Raw genomic sequence first — 14,623 nt, 5'->3', positions numbered from 1 at the left:
ATAAATTTTTATAGATTTATCAATCGTATAATTAAATTAAAAATAATTTTCAAACACTAAATTTTTAACATTAGAATAATATATATATATACGTGCTTTACAAGGTGTATATGTATATATATATATATATATAAATGATTTTCTCCACTTCCGTTTATTTTAATTTCTAAGGACATTTTGGTGAGCCAAAAAGAAAGTAATTGTATTGACTTGACCTAAATTATATAGGTTAATAGTAGATAAGTGATTTATTATATTCTCTCCAAATTTTTAACTAAAGTAATAATATTATAAAATTTTAAAAATTTTAGTCTATCATTTGATCGAATTATTAAAAATTTCTTTTTAGATAACCAATTCCAATAATTTATTAATTTCATAAATCAGTATCAAATGTGACCAAACTTTAATTAGGATTGTTTTGCATTAATATTTACTTTTTAAAAAAAAATACAACAAATACATTAATAAAATATATTTAAAAATACTTTCATATTAAATTTAACATTTCCGTTTTAAAAAATAATTAAATAATAATTTAATTTATGAATGAATTTAAAATATTATTAGTATAGAACCTAAGTTTAGACATCAAATGCAGTCCCATATTTATTCAAAATTTCCTAATTACTATTTATCATTCAGTGGCCAAACTTCATAATCAACTTCAATTTAAGTGGCCCACCCAATTAGAAAATTCAGTCCATCTCTACATCCAAATCTTAATCTAAATGAGGTTAATTATTTTTCATAATACATAGAATAAAATTATTAGTGAGATTGAAGCATTTTATAAATTTCTCATCTCACAATTATTTTCTTTTTTTCTTGTTAATTACTAGTTGTAAAACTGTGTAAACTTATTATTTTTTAATTTATTAGGACTTCTAAAATTAGAATATATAAAATTGAAAAAAAAAGTAAAAACTAATGAATTTTTATTTTCAAAATTTTTCTATGCTTAAATTTATTTTTAAAATTTAAAATAAAATAAAATTAATTTTTTTAATTTTAAATTTATTAATGAAAACTTAATATCTCTCTACGGATTCTTTTTAAAAAAACGGAAGGAATCAATAAAAAATCTGAAAATATATTTTTTAAGAAAAAAAATAGTTTATCTAATGAAGGAACTTTTCAAGAGGAAAATAAATATCTAGAAATTAAATTAATATAATTTCGAATAAAAAGTAATTGAAAATATATTGTTTTTAAAATTATAGTCCATATATTATGGTCCGTGAAAATGATTATTGACATATATAATATTCATTCTTTTTCTTTCAATTTTCTTCTGTCTCTTCCGTCTCTTCCTTTCTCTCTTCCTTTCTCCCCATCGTTTTCAATCGTCTCTCCATATTTTTATCTCTCAAAATATTATAATTTCAAATTATCAATAATATTGTTAATACTACTTATTTTAGTGTTTTAATTCTTTTAAAAAATAGGTTTTACTAATCAAATTTCCACTCTTAGCTGATCCCATGGTAAGGTTCGGTTCGAATTCCTAATGAAAAGTTTAGAAAATCAAATGGAGAATTATCACAAGAGTCTCATATTACATATTCTAATGTAATCATCAATAGCCCAACAATCCTAAGATACCCACCTCAATTTAATTGGCCCACTCATGTAGTTATTCAATGTTCTATAATATAAGGAATAACTATTAATATTAATATATGACTTCATACTAATTTTTAGAGAGCTTGAAACATTTATTTTGTGGGCCTGAAACATTTCAAAATCTGAGACTTTATTGCAAACTTTACCAACGGATTATGAATCTATTAGTAAAATCAACCCAATTTTTCTCTTACAAATTAGCAATGAATTTGGTAGTCCGATTACTAATATATTCACGTTTGTCGGTTTTGTAGTGTATGGATTTTTTTAAATCATTTTTCTCAAAGTTTTCCTTACAGTTTGGTAAACATAACTTTTATTGTATGTGGATGGAATTGGCACAGTAAGGCATTGTACATGTGAGAGACTACTAGGAATTCCTAAATGATAATCATTTCAATATGATTCTTCGCACTCTCTTTCATTATTTCACCACTTTGAAAGAAAAGTTGAGGTAGACATTCATTAAATGTCCATATTGTGCTAGCAATTTGATATAAAATTTCTACTTCGTATACTTCTGTTTTTGACTCTAACATTATTTAAATGCTAGATTAATGTAGGGTGAGTTTCAAGATGTGCATTTATAGATCAAAGAAAATCTGTCATCTCAAGACGTTGGTGATTAATCAAATCAGTTCAGCAATCTAATGGCATCAACAAAGCATTGAAGGGGAGATGGATAGAAGCTTTTAGCTTTTCTTCTGTGACACTAAGCAATGAACCCTAAATCAATTGCAACACGAAGATAGGATTTGTGGAGTAAAACTTACGGTTATTAAACATTATAATAAGTATGTACGATGTTAGTGTATGAGTGAAATAGTGGATCAAGACATAGTAGTAAAAATTTGAAATTGAGGAATTGGTATTTTCTAGTCCTACTCCTATCAAAATAAGGAAGTAACTAATGTGAAGGAAATCTTAGAAAATTTCGATCAGGTAAATAATTTTCATGCTTAGAAATGGATTAGGATGATTAAAGATTATATTTTTTTCCCTATATCTTTATCATTGTATAACTTCTCTGCATACACACACTTCATTATATATTCTTTGGTTGATCCTGCCCTGAGTTGGACAGTTCCAGAATTTTTTTTGTTGTTGACAAGAAACCATTTGATAGCAACCAGCAGCAGTTGGTCTACAAGAGATACACTCACGGATTGAAGAAGAAAATGCTGATTGACTAAGTCTGTTGGTCAATTATTAGCTACTGATTTTATGGAATTTTTTTATTTTATTTGTGATTCTATTTTTGTTGTTTGAGAATATTCTCATATTTGTTGCTTCAGTATTTTTAGGAGTTACAGTTAAAACTCAGTTGTATATATACTCCTTCTTTTCAATAAAATGGGAAGGAAATTAATTCTCTAGTTTTTGAGTACTTTACACTAGATTTCAGATCCTCTCTAAGTCTGCAAACATAGACAGAAGAAAGAACCACCCTTCTTCTTCTTTCAAACCTGACCCACTTTTCCAAACCCCTAACTAGATCACAAACAGGGGCCTGTATCAATTTGGTATCAGAGCCAGCTGTTCTGGGGGATCAAACTCAACAACAGCTTGAACGAATGATGAAAATGTTCCTTGACGAACAGGTTGCTAATAAAGCTAGACAAGATGAACTAAACAGAAAATTAGAAGCTCTTACCCTTGATTTAGCAAGCGTTAAGGAAGCCACAGCAGTGACCGGAAGCAGCACACAAGAACGTACATCAAAGGCAAAGGGACCAGCCATTTCCACTGGTTCTGAGACTCAATCAGGAAATTCCATTTTCCCCAAAGTTACTAAATTGGATTTTCCTAAGTACAATGGCCTTGAAGATCCTATTGGGTGGATTAGTCGATGTGAGCACTTCTTCCGCCATCAACAAACACCAGAAGAAGAGAAAGTCCAGCTGGCATCGTATAATTTGGTAGGAGTGGCACAGCCTTGGTACATGCAGTTTCTTGATGATGTTCCTGACCCAACATGGACAGAGTTCAAAGAGCAATGCAACATCAGATTTGGACCTTCGATTTGATCCAACAAGCTGGGAGAGTTAGCCAAATTGAAACAAACTGGTTACCAGAATCAATTTGAAATCCTAGTTGCAAGGGCAGGAAGTCTCACACGAATGCAAAAGGTTCAACTCTATATTAGCGAGCTGCAAGAATACATAACTGTAGAGGTAGAACTGCATCATCCTACAGATTTGGCAACGGCAATGAGCATGTCCCGATTGTATGAACGAAAGCAGGCAGCTTTGAAACAGTATGGTTCTCATGAAAATAAGAGAACTAGTGCACCATCAATATCAAATTCATTACCTGCTAGAAGGGGAAAAGGCTAACACGGGCTGAGATGGAAGAACGAAGACAAAGGGGACTCTGCTTCAATTGTGAAGAACCATTTGTTCGTGGTCATCAATGCAAAAGGCTATTTTGGCTTGATTTAGTGGAGGAAGATGATGACATGGACCTTAGCAATGACTGCCCACATGACATAAACCCAGAAATTTCACTCAATGCTATCACAGGTATTGGTTCCCCACAATCTATGAAGTTGGAGGTCAATCTGAATGGACAGAAACTACTGGTTCTGGTGGACTCTGGGAGTACTCACAGTTTCGTTAACTCTGAGACGGCAACACACCTGAAAGACAAGACAGACCAGAGGGATAAGTTGCGGGTCACAGTAGCTAATAGAGAACAAATAATTAGCCCAGGTACTTGTCGAAATGTTCCTCTTACATTGGGTCAGTACTCATTCTCTGTTGATCTACTCATTCTTCCCTTGACTGGATTTGATATCGTTCTGGGAGTAAATTGGCTCAGGACTTTGGGACCAATTTTATGGCACTTTTCTCACATGACTATGGTGTTTTTTAAGCAACAGCAGCAGATTCAATTGCAGGGAATTCAGCCCTCTTCAATAAAATTGTGCTCCATCCAATCTGAGCGCACTTCAGATGATCGCTTGCTTGGATTGCTGACTGAATACTCAAATCTTTTTGCTGAGCCCACAACGCTGCCCCCAAGTTGTCATTGTGACCATCGCATTGTATTGGAACCACTTACAAAGCCAATCGTGGTGCGCCCATATCGATATCCTCATATTCAAAAAGAGGAGATCGAAAAGCAATGTTCTAATATGTTACAGCAAGGGATAATCCGTCCAAGTAGATCACCGTTCTCTTCTCCGGTGATTTTTGTTCCCAAGGCGGATGGATCATGGCACCTTTGTGTTGATTACAAGGAATTGAACTCCAAGACTGTCAAAGATAAATTCCCGATTCCTGTGATTGATGAATTACTGGAAGAATTAGGGGGAGCAAAATTTTTTACAAAGCTTGACTTGCGATCTGGGTATTTCCAAGTTCGAATGCACCCTATGGATATTAAAAAGACTGCTTTCCGCACGCACCATGGCCATTTTGAGTTTTTAGTGATGCCATTCGACCTCACCAATGCTCCTTCAACTTTTCAAGCCCTTATGAATGAGGTATTTGGGCCTTACCTGCAGAAATTCATCTTGGTATTTTTTGACGATATCTTAATTTTGACTTGGGATGAGCACCTCCAACACTTGAAAACAGTATTTCAGCTGCTGGCTCAACATCAATTGTTCCTAAAAAAATCCAAGTGCTCTTTTGCCCAAACTCAGATACAATATTTGGGGCATGTAATTTCAGCTGCCGGGGTACAAGCGGATCGCACCAAAATTTCAGCAATGTTGGATTGGCCACAACCTTCTTCTATTCGAGGCCTCCGGGGGTTTCTTGGTCTTACTGGATATTACCGCAAATTTGTTCCTCAGTATGGAATCATTGCAGCTCCATTAACAGCTATGCTCAAAAAGAATTCTTTTCACTGGACAGAAAATTCCCGCACAGCTTTTCAAGCATTGAAGCACGCAATGACTACCACCCCGGTATTAATTCTACCTAATTTTTCTCAACCATTTATAATAGAATGTGATGCATCAGAGGCTGGATTGGGGCTGTCCTACTGCAAAACAATAGACCAGTGGCGTATTTCAGTCAAGCTATGGCAATAAGACACCGAAATCTGCCCGCTTATGAGAATGAATTAATTGGGCTTGTCAAGGCTGTCAAACAGTGGAAATCTTATCTTTGGGGCTGCAAGTTCATCATTCGAACTGATCATTACAGTTTGAAATTCCTTTTGGAGCAAAAGGTACTCTCTCCATTCCAACAACGTTGGTTTAGCAAACTAATGGGTTTTCTCTTCTCAGTTGAATATAGAGCAGGCAAGCATAATACAGTTGCTGATTCGCTCTCTCGTCGCGATGAAGACATTGCAGCTCTTATGGCCATTTCAAAGCCTCAGTTGGACGGATTATCCCTTGCTGTAACATATTAGAACATTGTTTTTCGATCTCCTCTTTTTGAATATGAGGATATCGATATGGGCGCACCACGATTGGCTCTCCATTCCAACAACGTTGGTTTAGCAAACTAATGGGTTTTCTCTTCTCAGTTGAATATAGAGCAGGCAAGCATAATACAGTTGCTGGTTCGCTCTCTCGTCGCGATGAAGACGTTGCAGCTCTTATGGCCATTTCAAAGCCTCAACTAAACTTATTTGATGAAATTCGAAGGGAGCAGCTGCAAAATACTGAAATTCAGCAATTAATCACAGTTGTAAACAGTGGAACAGCAGCACTGCCTTGGAGTTTTAAGAAGGGGCTTTTACTTTATAAGGGACGAGTTTTCTTACCCAACAATTCCCCATCAATTCAATCTGTGATTTCTGCTCTACACAATCAAGGCCATGAAGGTTATCAGAAAACCTTGTATCGCATCACAAGAGATTTCCATTGGGTTGGCATTAAAAAGAATGTTCGTGAATTTATCCGCACTTGCTCTGTTTGCCAACGCCACAAATCTGAAACACTACATCCTGCGGGTCTTATGCAACCTCTGCCTATTCCCACTCAAATATGGGCAGAAATCTCTCTCGACTTTGTAGAAGGGTTACCCACATCTAAAGGAAAAAATGTTTTATTGGTGGTCGTGGATAGATTCTCTAAACAAGCTTATTTTTTGCCTCTCTCTCACCCTTACACAGCAGTAAGTGTTGCCCGACTCTTCTTCGATTGTATTTTTAAGTTGCATGGGCTACCAGAAAGTATCGTAAGTGATCGTGATGTGACTTTTACAAGTAACTTCTGGACTGAGTTATTCACCTTATGTGGCACTAAACTTTCCTGTAGTTCGGCTTATCACCCTCAATCAGATGGTCAAACTGAGGTAGTTAACCGTACTATCGAAATGTATCTTCGATATTTCACAAGTGATCGTCCTACCAAATGGATGGAATGGTTAGCTTGGGCTGAGTATTGCTATAATACAAGCTTCCATTTTTCATTGAAGGCTACTCGATTTGAGGTTGTGTATGGCAGGCCGCCACCGCGATTGCTTTCGTATTCACCGGGAAGTACTCATTTGGATGAACTAGATATTGCTCTCCAATCTCGTGATGCATTACTTTCTTCTTTGCATGAAAACTTGTTCAGTGCTCAACAGAAAATGAAAGCTTACTACGATGCTCGTCGTCGGGATGTTCAGTTCAAATATGGAGACAAGGTTTTGCTAAAACTTTAGCCTTATCGCCAAAAGTCTCTTGCTGCTAGGAAAAATCAGAAGTTGCTTCCAAAATATCATGGCCCATTCACTGTTCTCAAGCGCATTGGAACGTCGGTGATCAAGCATAATTTAGCCACATTTTTATTATATTTTCTACTGTTTATTTACACATTTTTCTAGCTTAATTTGTGTTTTTGATATGTTTTTACAGAAAAGGAAGAAATTGGAAAGTTAGAGAAAAAGTGAAGAAAAAGCTGGAAAAGTGATTGGGTCAAAGTGACTTGCCCAAGTCACTCGCAGGAACTGGCCAAGTCGCTCGCAGAAACAAAGACAGAAACTGGACTAAACCCCAGGAAGCGATTGGGGCAAAATGAGCAAGTGATTTGCCCAAATCACTTGCAGAATCTGCCCAAATCACTTTAATAACAGAAAATACAGCAGAGGCGGGAAAAGAGCAGAAAATCCAAATTCAAAGGAAAGAAGTCCAAGTCCACTTCAAACACCACAAGATCAGTCCCAAGAGCCACGCCCCTCATTTAGAGAGTTCCATTCTCAATCAAACACAAAATTCAAAGAGGAATCAAAGACTACAAAGAAGACCAAATCAAATTAAGATTACAAAACCCTAATCAAATTGGACTTGGGACTCTCCAGCTATAAAAGGGCAGCATCAAAGGCACCTCAGCATCTCTTTCAGCATCTGCCATCCTCGGAAATTCTCCAGCAACACAGCAGAAATTATCCTTCTTTTCTTTCTTCTTCCTTTTGTGATTTTGTCCACCATGAGTGGCTAAATCCAACCTTTTCTAGTTGAAGTTGGTGAATTTCAGATTTGTGATGAATTGGGAGATTTAAATCTCCATTATTAAACTTCTATTTATTTTCAATATTTATGCAATTTGATCTTTCTATAATTGTTGCTTTGCTTTTAGAATCAATTTAGGCCTATTGCTTTTAATTGCTTAAGTAACAATTGTTTGAATAATTTAGGTCCGTAATTGCTTAGATTATTTAAACACACATTTAATCAAGTTGCATAATCTAAACTTGACCACGCGGTTGGCAAGGTTAGAATTAGGTTTCTCTAAGTCTTAATGCAGTTGACAGTTGTTCGATGCTACAATGCCCCAAGGACGTTCCTTGGCAACTTGTTGATTAGTGTTTGATTAGCGAACGTTTCCTAATCAAACTAGAACTAAGGAGGAATTTGGATTGTGAGAAGCGTCTTCCACATCCTAAACTAATTTATTGAAATAAATAGGAGTATCGAAAAGATCAATGATCAATTCTAAACAAACTGAAATAGATCCATTTTTCAACTAGAATTCTTCTCCTATTGAAATTCTCATCTATTTAAATTATCGCTTTCTCTTGCTATTTAGTTTTAATCATCAAAACAAAACCCCCCTCTTTTAATTTCTTATTATTCACTTGTCCAAGTCATTAGTAGGAAAATCCGTAGTGTCAAATCCCTGTGGTTCGACCCTATTGCCACTATCTACAAGTTAATTGTTGATTGTTTAATAGGTTTATTTTTGACGGCTTCGACAACCGCTTATCAGTCGGCATACAAGTTAGATCTTCCTCCTGATGCTCATATTCATCCAGTATTTCATGTTTCCTTGCTCAAACCATTTCATGAAAACATGTCTGGTAACCTGGCTGGTCAAGTGCTTGAGGACAAGCACGTCAAAATGGGAGGGAGTAATGATAGCAACCAGTAGCAGTTGGTCTACAAGAGATACACTCACAGATTGAAAAAGAAAATGCTGATTGACTAAGTCTGTTGGTCAATTATTAGCTACTGATTTTATGGAATCTTTTTATTTTATTTGTGATTTTATTTTTGTTGTTTGAGAATATTTTCATATTTGTTGCTTCACTATTTTTAGGAGTTACAGTTAAAACTCAGTTGTATATATACTCCTTTTCAATAAAATGGGAAGGAAATTAATTCTCTAGTTTTTTAGTACTTTACACTCAAGAGATTTCAGATCCTCTCTAAGTCTGCAAACATAGGCAGAAGAAAGAACCACCCTTCTTCTTCTTCCAAACCTGACCCACTTTTCCAAAGACCCCTAACGAGATCACAAACAGGGGCCTGTATCACCATTCTTAAGGCAATCAGTATTTCGTTGTTTATTTATCAAACGTCAATTAGCTCGGGTGGAAATAGAATGTAAGAAAGTGTGAGAGAGATCAAGTATTATTAGGTAAGTATGCTCAAAGGAAGGAAATTAATTACATACCTGTGGAGTGAAGTGAAGGCATCCAATCAACTCAAAGCCATTGATGAGTGTAAGCGATCCTCTTACAGCAATAGAGCACTAAAAATTAAACCCAAAAAGGGGGTTTATCAAGATAAACATTTCTCAGAATTTATTAATAAATTACATACCAAAAATAAATAAATACATAAATAAATTCATTACAAAGTTAGCATTGAATTATGCAAGAAAGCAGAAATTGTAAAGGGCTTTTTCACATCATACTTGCACCCATTCCATTGACCATTGAGCTTCTATGTGCACTACAAATATACAAATTTCTAAAGCTAGCAGCTGCATGCGTTTAACATATCTAACTGAAGCAGATTTAAAAGTTGCAAAGGCCATATCACTTGATAAATATGTACAAAAAAGCATCTTCTAACTGTCTTTATTTGGGGAACATATAAAATTGGCTGCACCTTTACGTATGCAAAAACAACCCTCCAATATATGAAATGCAAAGTATTAATATGTGAAGCTCAATCGCCTGAAAAACCAAAGTAATTTACAGTACTATATCCCATTGCTTAAGATAAGAAGCCAGCTTAAACTGCAAATAATGAGGATGATAAAAGACCTATACAAGGTACAAAATGAAATATGTGTTTCAAACTCCTCTGATCTATAATCATGTTACTACAGTATGTAACATATAAAGCAGCATAAATCTTAATGGAAATAAACTTACAGTATATTGTCCATAACTCCATATATAATTCCGGAGACATGATTCAATTTAAGATGCTTCTCGTCTTTTTCTGATAATCATATTAGAGAAGAAGCATCCTGAAAGAAAAAAAAAAGCAAGGACATTGAGCATCTAAAATTTTGTTAGAGGTAAGCCTTGCATCCAATACACCATACCATAAGAACCAAATGTATTTGAAATATCTCCTTGCACACATTTAGCAGCAACTTATGACCAACAAAAAGTCTAGGCAAAAAATACATGACAAAAAAAAAAAAAAAGACAGCATTGCATTTTAAAAGGAATAAGAATGGTAATGAATTGAGTAAATACACAAATATAACAAAAGTTTTGTAAGAAAATTTTCAGAAATTTTGCAAATTAAAGATAAATCAAGCCACAATAGGTAAACTAAAGAGCAAAGACCAGAAGCATAGACACACTAGATCACAATGGAATAGAAATTTTGTAATTTTAATCAGTAGAACACCACAAAAGCCAAGAAGAAAATGATGACAAAAGGAAGGGAAGAAAACATGAAAAAGAATAAGAAAATAAACAACCCATGAACCTCTAAGGAAAAAATAGATAATAAAACAAAAGAAAACTTAAAATGTACAAAAATTGAAGATAATCGAAACCACAGTTAAACAACAGAATGAAGGATAAAAAACATGCAAATCATTCAAAACAAATAAAATAAGCAAACAATTAGAGGAGCATTAGTTACATCCTCAACTTACCTATCATAGCAGAATCTCCCAATCAAAACAAAAAATAAATCACCGCAAGACATAGAAAAGAAAAAAAATGAAAATCATAAATATAAATAAACTTAGACATAGAAAGAACAAAACTCAATTACCCATCAACATTAGAAAAATACTCACCAGCTCTCCACCATAAATCACGCCTAATAATGGAGCAACCAAGGGAACTGATGTTTATGAAGCATGAATGGCACTATCTGTACTAACCCATTTCCGAATTAGATGACAGTATAAGCACAGGGCTGCCAGCATCCTCAAAAGAATTCCAAATCCAAACTGAACAGCACAATCATCCATGGCATAGAACCTATAATTTATAACACATGAATATTAGTTAAATATAATTAATCCTAATGACAAAGTAACCCTACCAGAACATATAGTATTTATACCTTAACATGCATAAACATATAGTAAAATGTATGTTAACTGAACACACTAACCAAGAGAGTGAAAGTAAATGGAATATAGAAAGCATATATACAACACAAAAAATTCAAAGTTCGCTTGTCCTTTTAAGAGTTTATTATGATAGCTTTTGTGACAAATTGCTCCAGATATAGCTCTGAAGAGCTAAAAGCATTCCAACATACTAGCTCATACTGATTTTAAGATTTACATTATATATCCAAGACAAAATTGATTAAATGAACATTACATCTGATTTCACTTCATAACCGAGCTCTTTCAATGCTCTTCCTAAAACACAGTTCACAGTTTCATCAATTTCTCAAATCCAAATGACTCTTAGTACATTTAAACTGCATTTAGCCCAAAATGACTCAGAATCTAAATGAATTATGAAACTGAAAGTAAGAAATTCAAACAATTAGCAAGCCAAAAAAATCAATATAGAAAAAGAGCATCCAGTTCATCAGTAACTGAATAGCCAAACATACCAAGGAATTCATAATTCTTACAACTGATAAATGGCACCCGACTTGGAAGGGAAAAAGAGTTCCCGAAGTGTTGAATCCACAAGAGAAAACAACTCAATTTAACATCAAAATTAAAATAGCAAAGAGAAGAGAGAGATGGTGAAAATAGCATACGTGCATTCTCAAATCAAACGAAGTAAAACTGAACCGCAGGAATTGAAGGAGAATAGGAAGCATAGGGCAAAACAATGGCCGATAAAAGAGATATAAATTGGGAGGAGAAAGGAAAGGAAGGGAAACGAACAAAGCTATGAAGAAAAAGGCTGTTGTTTTACATACATAGCGAGCGAGCAAGGGAGAGAATAAGAGTAGCAGAAATATAGGCTTTAAATGGACGCAGGCCAGCCCAGAAAAGCTCTCTATACGGCCCAACTTTAGTTTATTTACAATATCTTTTAATTTTTAAGTTTCATTTATTTTTAAAAAATATTTTTAAAAAAAATATTTTTCATATTTTCTAATATTTTAAATAATTAAATAATCTTATTAACAGTAAATAGTCGATGAATAAAATAAATCATTTTTAAAAAAAATAACTTTCTTTTATGATGAAAGAAAATTATTTTTCATACCACACTTATATATAAATTTATTACTAAATTTTATTTTTTAAATTAAAATAAAATAATAAAAAATAATTTATCTTATTAAAAAATATTTTTTATAAAAAATATTTTTTATTTTTTAAATATAAATAATTTTTCACAAACAAACGATAAATAAAAGGGTAGAGCTAAATACAGTACAAAGACAAGCTAAAATTCTTGTCATATATCACTCATTCCACGGTCTCATATACGATAATTTTTAATTATATTTTATTATTAAATTAAATATTTTGGTTATATTATATTTTCGTTTATAATATAAAAAATTATAAATTTATATTTTCGTATATATTATAAATTAATATATAGTATTAAATTGAATTACTAAATTAAATATTTCAAGTTGATTTTACATTAACTTTGTTTTTTAAGTTTTTAATAGAATGAATTAATCCTTAAAAATAAATTAATCTTTATTGATTATTGATAGAAATAATATCATAGTTTAAAAAGTATTTTTAAATATATAAATTTTAAAAAAAATTATCATCCTTTCCCAATATTATAAAAATAAATTTTAAACCTGTTAAAGGACATTATTCTCTAATACTCATTAAATTCTTGAAATTCATTTTCTCCATACTATTTATAGAGTGTGATATCCCATGATCTTATTTTATTCAAATTTTCTTTTCTTTTCTTTAAAAAAGGATATTATAATATTGTTCCTCTTTCTAATCCAAAGAAGGGGAGGAGAAATAATTAAGGGTTTGAAGCTTTATTTGAATGACATGTGTACACATTTTTCCTTTTTTATTGGGAGGTTGGGACTGGAATTCGGACAGCTAAGAATACCTCTTACGTATATATCTAAATATCATTAATAATTTATTTAATTATAATTAAACATAAGATTACCTTTTACCTATATCTCTAAAATTAAATTGAATTAATTTTTCAATAAATTTTTAATAATATAATAATGAGTGAGAATTATTTTTATACGTATTAAAATTAAATATTTTATAATTTTACTAATATTTAATTAATCTCAAATTTTTTTATAAAAATTCTAAATCATATAATTATTTACTCTTCCCGTTCATAAATTTATGACTTCAGTATTTTAGAATTTTTTAATCAACCAAAATTTCTACACTTCTTTTTAAAAAAAAAATGTTATCCACTAAAAATATAAATATAAAACTATTTACGTAATTCTAAATAATTTAAAAATTTTCAGGTGTCATTAGGGCTGAGCAAAAATCGGTTTAAACCGAAATAACCGACCGAACCGATTAATTTTGAAATTTTGGTTCGGTTTTATTTTTTATTCGATTCGGTTCGGTTTTAATTTTTTAAAAAATCAGTAATTTCGGTTCGGTTCGGTTTTAGATTCAAAAATTTCGATTAAACCGAACCGAACCGAAATCACTTAAACTACGTCGTTTTGAAATGTACCCTTATTTGCCCTAAATCTAAAAGCCATCTCACTTGGTAGAATTCACAGCGTCTCCATTTCACGCCGCCTCATATCACAGTTCACACACAATGCCTGTGCCTCTTCTCTGAGCACTGAGCTCCACCACTTCCGGCCGATCCACCTCCACTCTCCTTCCGGCATCGATTGATTAACCATCCCGGCTAACTCGGGTCGTCGCTCTTCACTACGTTGCAGATGCGCGACTTAGCAACTCCAACTCATCCTCACCTCAGTGTCGCTCTCTAGTCTCTCTCTCCACACAATCGTTGGCGTCGGCCGTCGCTCTCCACGCAATCGTCGGTCGTCACTCTCCACGCAATCGTCGCCCGTCGCTCTCCAGTTCGTCTGCTCTTCGCACCGTCAGCAACTTGGTTGTCCTCAGTCCTCTAGTCTTCTTTCCATCCCTCGCGGCTCGAGTCTCTCTCTATGGCCGTCGCTCATGGCTCGCATCTCTCCCTGACGACCATCGCTCGCGGCTCGCATTTCTCCCTGACGGCCGTCGCTCGCGGCTCGCATCTCCGCTTACCATCGCGGCTTGCATCTACGCTTACAATGTGGTAAATTATAATTATTTTTGTAGTTTAATTAGAGAAAAGCTTAAAAACCGATTTCGAACCGAACCGAACCGAACTAATTCGATTCGGTTCGATTCAGTTTTCTATCTTATTCGGTTCGGTTCGGTCTGCAATTTAAATAAATTCGATTA

At 33.6% G+C, this 14,623-nt stretch overlaps 1 pseudogene; it reads right to left on the bottom strand.

Annotated features, from left to right (window-relative positions):
- Positions 1 to 12,165, bottom strand: part of LOC110626378 — a 70,734-nt pseudogene extending 58,569 nt beyond the window's left edge.
- Positions 12,166 to 14,623: the final 2,458 nt, after the last annotated feature.

The sequence above is a fragment of the Manihot esculenta genome, chromosome 11 (assembly GCF_001659605.2).
Source record: "Manihot esculenta cultivar AM560-2 chromosome 11, M.esculenta_v8, whole genome shotgun sequence".
Classification (NCBI taxonomy): Eukaryota; Viridiplantae; Streptophyta; class Magnoliopsida; order Malpighiales; family Euphorbiaceae; genus Manihot; species Manihot esculenta.
This window is presented reverse-complemented; position numbering and strand designations above follow the sequence as displayed.